Source organism: Pyrus communis, chromosome 3 (assembly GCF_041283825.1).
Source record: "Pyrus communis isolate YQ-2024b chromosome 3, ASM4128382v1, whole genome shotgun sequence".
In the NCBI taxonomy this organism is placed as follows: Eukaryota; Viridiplantae; Streptophyta; class Magnoliopsida; order Rosales; family Rosaceae; genus Pyrus; species Pyrus communis.
The window spans coordinates 3,199,813-3,207,705 of NC_142567.1; the positions used below are offsets into that span (position 1 = coordinate 3,199,813).

Sequence of the window (7,893 nt, forward strand, 5' to 3'; positions counted from 1 at the left end):
ACGTTTTTTAACCTTCAGGGCTCCAAAATAGGCCCAAAATGACTCAAATTAAAGATTAGGACCTCCTCTTCAAGTTCCAAGAACTAATGATATTATTAGTTACTAAATCATATATGAGGAGCAAGAGATGTTATATTTGGTATATTAATAAACGTCAAGAAGAAACCTGAATAAAACCAGGACACAATCATAACATGTTGTCAATTATCATATATATGTTGTGATACGTAGCAAAATTCAACAGAAACTCAATCCAATTCACAAATCCAACAGTATCCAAGGGGGATTATTCAAGACAGCTCCAATTAAGTAAAATGAGATGCACTAATAAAATCTTAGCCTCCCGTAATTTTATACTTGATAGTCTCAATCAAACACATACCCACCACCCATGTACAAATGAATGAATCATCATGGCTTCTAAGTATATGCAGCTAAGGCAGCCCGCATTGTTCTATAACAATCAGAGAAAAACGCATTACCATTTATCTTTTACGGGCAAGAAGACAGAAAATAATTTACACTTCTATATTAACCCAACTTATGATTTTTGCATATGCATTGGTGCATCCATTGGTTGCATATACATTGCTACTGCTAACTCAACCACTATGTATAAGCATTGTAGTACACTCATGCTACCTCAGAATTAAAACTAATGCTACATCAGAATTAAAACATAGATCAAGAGTTCGTTTCTTTTTAATATTCAGGCTTAGGGTTCGACCTACGTTTCTAAATAATAAAGGAGCAGATAAGTATGGTGGTTGACTAGAGAACAACTTTGAAGAGAGAACCCTAACTACCAATAAAACAGAACCCTAACTACCAATAAAAATTGTTTAGGGTTCTGTTTTTCCCAAGCTTTGTTTCTAAAAAAACGTCAGCTGCAATGTCGCAAATGCAAGGGGCTTGACCACAATAAGAAGACATGTAAAGATTCTAGCATTGTTTTAGGAACTTTGTTAAATTAGGGTGCTTGAGCTTTCAAGCTCTGTATATTTTTGACAACTTTTGTTCACTACTAGAATTATGCTCATTACACACCATTTTTTGCCCACCCTTTGCAATTGGTGGCCATAGATATAAAGTTGCTACTCTTACTATTTTTTGGTGGCTTTACAGTGGGATGCCACTAATATCAGTGGCCTAAAAAAATCAGCCACCAATATTGATGTCTATTAACTAACTTTATTTCTTAAAAATACTTTTTTTGTGCATTTGTGATTAACTGGGCACCAATACAATTTATTGAACACCAATAAAACAAATAAAAAAACCATTAAAACTTCTCTCCCCTTCACAAAAGTCCAACTCCTCCCCTTCATTCCCTCCGCTCGCTTCACCTTTCATTCTCCCTCTCCTCCCTCCCGTATACTCTTCTCTTTCATGCAGCAGAGGCTCCGTCCTCCGGTCACCAACAAGCGTCAAACTATACCTTCAGAATCTTCTTCCCTTCCTCTTTCCAACCCTCAATTTAGTTTCTCCAAATTTGTAGCCGAATTTTCTCAATTTCAGATCTAAGAAACGGTGACCATGGGTATTCTGGCCAATTTCCGACGAAGTCTCCCTGAATTGGACCTCAACCAAGAGGTAAAAATGATCCTCTCCTCATGGATGTTCCCTAGTGTAAGTGATTTCTCAAAATAAAAACTTTCAGTTTTTGGATCGATTCTAGATTTCAAATTTTAATTCCATTTTCTGTATGCATGTCGAAGATTGGGGACAAGGAAGGTGAATCAAGGTTGTTTCCAACCTGGGCCGAGAAGAATGGAAGCCTTGGAAGATTGTGGGTGAAACGAAGGTGAAGAGGGTTCTTCTAAAAAAAATTAAGGTGAACAAGGTGATTTTCTCCTTAACCACAACTATCACATTTTATTTCTTGCTTGGAATTTTTTTTTTAAATTCCCAGGATCTGCAGTTGCAATACTTTTGATGGACAAATTAAAAAAGAAGCAACTGCTTTTATAAAGCTTTTGTAGTCTCAAGCACGGTAAATATATTAGCACTAGAAAGTGAGGAAATCCACTTTCTTTGGTCAAGTTGGATTCTCTGCTATGACTACCATTTTTATCTCTAAACAAAATTTTAATGGTATGTATGATATAAAAGGGTAAATTTAACTATTTTGGTTTCTTTTTTCTCACACTTTGGTGCCTCGAGTTTTAATTTTTCATAGCTGTGTTGAGTCTTTTTCCAGTTACAATTCGGGAGCCATTGGCAACTTCTAGGGGGCCAAAATTGTTTTCAAGTCAAAATACAGGAACCAAATCGTAACTAGACTAGGAAGATTACATTACCAAAGTAGGAAAGTTCTGTCTTGATTCATAGTTTGGCAACATAATATGTATGTAGGATGTTGTTTTAGAACCACTTGGTAAGTGTTAAATACATCCTATAACATGACTGACTAACAAGCATGGTCGTTCAGATATACATGCAATTGAGATCACTGACTAAATCAGATTTCTTTTATTTGAAGCAAATCTTGCCTATTGGGTGTTTGTGAAAATTCCCCAGAAAGTTAGAAACAAGGATATGATGCAAATCTAAATGTAGGCTGTTTTGGTATGTGTGTGTACGTATAAGGGTGTTATATTGATATGACATGTTGCCTAATTTATCTATTTTTGGATTGCTAGATCAAAGAAGGAAGTTCAATTTATCAAGGATCAAGGTTTGGACTGCTAGACAGCACGTTGCCTTCGGTTTAAGGTATGGAAATCTCGTGCTTACAATATGGCCGCTTACGTGTTTAAATTTCTGGTTTATCAATATGCTCAAGATTTGGTTAGTAGGTAGTTATGCTAACAAACTAAAGTATTGTTAAGCATATGGTTGGTAGTCTTGGTGCCCTCCAGATTTGTGTAAAAATCTAGAGTCATCTGCATGGTCCTATGCTAATGAGCTGCAAGTAAAACTTCAGTAACAATGTGTTTTTGTATTTCTTTCTAGCGATCAGCTCTTTGTGCTCGAAATTTGGCGATCAGGAGAGTTTTGCATCGATTTGTTCATCTTCTTCCAGATTTCTGTTCCTTTTTTTTTTTATATTGTTTTGGGATATGTGAACGTAATTTTTTGGGTATTTCTTTGCTTCAATTCTCTCTAATTTTTTGCTATTTAATTTGAACTCCCATCGCAGCATCAACATCTACTCTTATTGCTGTTGCCTTTGACAGGTACTTCCCTATTTGTTGCCCAAACAACAGTCCTCTCAGGTACTACTTGCTCTCAGATACTACTTGCTTGGAGTACCATATACCTATATAGTAATTTGAAAGCTGACCTGGTTTGAAGAAACCTAACTCAAACATCCCACCTGGAGAGACAATGGTTTGATCGCCAAAGAAAGATTGGCATGACATGATTAAGCTCTTTGGAAACAGAGTGTTCAAACACTTTTCAAAGTTTGAGTCCCAACATTTGTTCAAAATTGTATTAAAGATCAGTTATGCAAATTTGTAGTATATTCTTATATCAAAGATCTTACAATTTGTTTCCTCACCAAAACAAAAAACAAAAAAAAAAAAAAAAAAAAAGGAATATTCCAATTCAAATCTGGGTGCCCACTCAGGCCATCCTTTTTTTTTAATATTATTTTGCAACTTTGCCACCGATGTGAATAAGGGTGGCACTACAGGAAAGGCACCAATGCAATATTGGTAGCCATTGTTACAATAGAGTCCTCTACATAGGCCACACTCTCTAGTTTAGTGGGTGCTTGGTGGCCATAGAGGTTTGCCACCAATGTGAGTGGCAACACTTGACAATAGCACCAAATGACAAGGGTGGCTTACAACCAAATTTCTATTAGTGGTTGGTAGTTTAGGGTTCTGTTTTTCCCAAGTTTTGATTATTTTTGCTTTGTCAAAATCAAACATGCAATGCCGTTGATAGTTGATCACATATATTCATATCTAAATCCCCACAATTCATTGTATATTTATTCTTGAAAATTTAAATTGGATTGATGCATCACTGCTCCCTGCTTCTCATAATTTCTATATATGTTGGATCAAACCAAAAACAGAAACGGCACCCAATTCCTAAACTAATTGCAGACCAAGCTAACCCTTAATGGAGAATTGACATACAAATATTTTGTTATAGAACACAGCATTGAAATACAAAGTCCAGCATAAACTCAGTAATTAATTACAAAAATCAAAGCAAATTAGAACCCTAATTCCTCAAATGACTAATTTCCAAAAGTTTCTAGAACCCTAATTCCTAAAATGAAAAATTCCTAAAATTTTTAAGAACCCTAATTCCTAACTTTACTAGAGTTAAGTAAATTGTGCATATACCTCAAAGAGACGGGTGTCGGAGGTGGAAGAGAGAGTGCGAGGGGGTGAAAGGCCGAGAGGGTGAGAGGGTGACAGAGATTTAGTGAGAGAGAGGGCTGTCAAAGGGAGAGAGGAGAGAGCATTCCCGTGAGAGAGAGAGAGTTTACAGAAAGGAAAAGCTGAGATGAAAGTATGCGATTTTAGTTAAATCCGAGGTTCTTGCGCGATGAATAGAAAGCTATTCATCGTGCAAAAAATTCAAATTTTCACGAAATTATTTTCGTGCCATCCCAAAATGTCAAATTTTCAGCTCCTATCGCAATGAAAAGGAATGTAGTCGTCGCGCAATGATCTGAAAATTTGACTTATCTGGTCAATTTTTTTTTAATTTATATTTATTCAAATAAAAAAAAAATATTTATAATATAAGATAAATAAATTACAAAAAAATATCATTTAATATGTTTTACAGAGCAAGTCACAAATAAATTGCATTATTCATCATCTGAATTATAATAACTTTCACTATCGTCGGTATCATCATTTTTAGTCTCCCATTCCTCTATCTCGATTGGTACGCCACCGTTGTCGTTCAGGCTCACTGCAACATCATATCGCAAAAGATTACTGAGGTCAATTGTAATTGACTGAATCAGTATTTCGATTGAAGCCACTCTTTATATCTGAAATGATTCTTGGATACGATTTGTATCTCGAAGTGTTTCCGCATCATTTTCTATTGAAGATTCTAAATGTTGGTCAGCGACGTTATCGACATCGTTATCAGTAGGGGTCTTGTTCTGGTATAGCATACACATTCCTCTTATCCATCTTCTGAATAACTTTCCAACCTCTCCTGGTTTTAGGGTCATCTAGATACATAATCTATTTTGCCATGTTTGCCAAAATGTAAGGATTGTCATCATACCAAGTTATGTCAGTGTTCACAGATAGTAAGCCATGGTCGATTTTAACACTTCCCTGCCTATTTGGGTTTGTATCAAACCATCCACACTTAAACATGATCACTTGACATCAGTCTTTGTAAAGCAAGTGCACGACACTTGTTAGTTTGCCATAGAAATCAATGTATGTACTTTCGCCTCCACCTAGGACATGGACACCGTTGTTTTGCGTACATAACTTGTCATCTCGTGTAGCCCCCAAAGACTGGACGCCGTTAACATGGCAACCCGAGAACAATTTAGCACGAATCGGTCCGAACGCCAAGTTATATAACCCTTCACTGTAAGTGGGGGAATTTGATGCTTTCAATTGATTCACTAACATTATACAAAAACCTAGACCTGTTAGTTTGAGAAAATTACATAGTACAATATATATGTCAAATACAAAACACTTATAACTTACATGTTCAAGAAACCAATATGGAAACAATTCACGGTGTTTCTTGGCATGCAAATGCGATGGATGTTCTCGCTTCATCATCTCTTCGTGCTCATCTAGGTATGCCATTGTCTAGTCACAATTGTTCAGTATGAACAAATGCGCTACCTCCATGTTATTTTTGGAAAACGACTCAACTCGTACAGGATCTCCAAAGGGTCATGCGCTTTGGGCAAAAACAAAAAGTTTATCCTTTCTCACACCCCTGTCATTATTGTGCTAAGGACAATTGAAAGTGATCTCCACATCTTTTAAATACATTCTACAAAATGTAAGCAACTCATATTGAACCCAAGCCTCTATAATTGATCATTCGGGCTTCGTCCTGTTGTGCACACTTTTATTTCAACCCCTCGAGAAGCCTGCCAAAATAAAACGATATGATACAAATTAGTAAGCGTTAGTTAATGATGAATAAACAAATTAGTAATCATTCGAGCTTCGTCCGGCAAGTGAACTATCACGTGTATCATATTGTGAAGAAAGTTGGAGGAAATATCATCTCCAACTTGCATAGGACTTGGACAATGTCATGGCGTAGCTGATTAACGTCCGTCTTTCGCAATGTTCTTGACATCAGCTAGGAAAAAAAAATATGGACAACAACATGATTGGCTTCACTACATCTTCTGGCATTATTCATCGCATAAGTCTACATTTTTATTTTATTTTTTTGTTTGCTTTATAATTTATTAATGTAAACAAGTTGCATGACGAATACTATTTTGGTCGCGCAACATGCATATTTAAAAAAAAAAAATTCAGTTTTTTCCGTTTTCTTTTTAACTAATGTACATTTTTATTTTAATCTAAATAAAAAACTCAAACCTAATTAAACATTACCGAAATAATTAATAAAACTAATTTATTATCCCAAATACATATTATAACAAATGTAAATTAATATTAATAGTCATCAATCTAACATAAATTTATTAATTAAAGTCAAATATAACATCCTAAAAATCTTATTTCATAAAAAGACTGATGGATAAGAGAATTGACTAAGCTGGCCTAAAAAGCGCTTGGGCATTAATAAAAACAAATAAACTTCAATCCTCCTCTTCAAGGGCATCAGCACCTCGCTCCGCATCCCGCAACACTTCTAACTTCCACTGCTACAAATACATCTTGAAAAGGTCATCCAGATACTTCCATTGCTTCTCATCAGTTTCATCAACATCCCAATGAACCTATATTAATGCCAATAACAATAAATTAGTAATTTAAAAAATACTACTTTTTAACAAAAAAAATTATACATTCTTTAATACAAACTTACCGATAACTCTCCGACTTCTTCAACTCCTCAGACACCATTTTCCAAGATTCCAACTCGGTAGAATTAACATTGGCTCCACACCAAACCCCCAATATCAAACCTAAGTTCGGCGTACGCATCAGCCATATTTTTGTCTTCATAGTAGGGCACTTGCTTACAATGGTACCTCTCTATTTGCAACACACTTTTCCTCATATCTTTTTCTACCACAAAATTTTATAAGTAATAAATAATTTCAACCATATCGAACATTAAAACAACTAATTAATTCAACAATAAATTTCTTTTTTACCCTTCCCTTCAAGCGAGCCTTCTCCCACACAACTTTTTGTTGAATTAGGAACCAAATCGGCCATTGCTTTTGAAACAAAACCTTTTGAAAACTAGGGTTCTGAAATTCTGTTTATATATAACCCGTAACACTTTCCTTCGTGGCACAAAATGCCTTATAAATACACACTAAATGGAAGCGGTTGAAGGGTATTTAACCGTTTCAATGAAACTTTGAGTGATGAATATGTGGAAATTTTCGTCGCGCAAACATTTGGCGGCAAAATTTTTTGTCCCGCTTTTTCTTGCACAACAACTACACGTGTTCATCGCCCAAGGTTTTATAACACGACGAATATTTTCGTTGCATAAAGTTTTTTTTTCTATCCTGCCATTTTTGCGCAACCAATCTAATTTTTCGTAGCGCAAGTGCCACTTAGGCGACAAAATTTGTTTCGTCGCACAAGCTATTTTTTCTACTAGTGATTTTTACTATGATTCATTGCTACCTCTTAAACATCTCAACCGTTGATAACAGCCATAAAAATGCCATGTTCTCTCGTTCAAGAGAAATTTGGAACAACATAATAACGTTCAAAAGCATTTACCCAAGCACCTTTGTAAACTTCAACTTTTAAATGCCTCCGG

General features: G+C 35.5%; 1 long non-coding RNA gene across 1 annotated transcript; it reads left to right on the forward strand.

The window, feature by feature from the left end:
• The first annotated feature begins 1,354 nt into the window (after positions 1–1,354).
• LOC148697753 (uncharacterized) lies at positions 1,355–3,492 on the forward strand. Its single transcript, XR_015960294.1, has 3 exons — positions 1,355–1,843; positions 2,643–2,715; positions 3,180–3,492. It is a non-coding gene; the product is annotated as an uncharacterized LOC148697753 (long non-coding RNA).
• Positions 3,493–7,893: the final 4,401 nt, after the last annotated feature.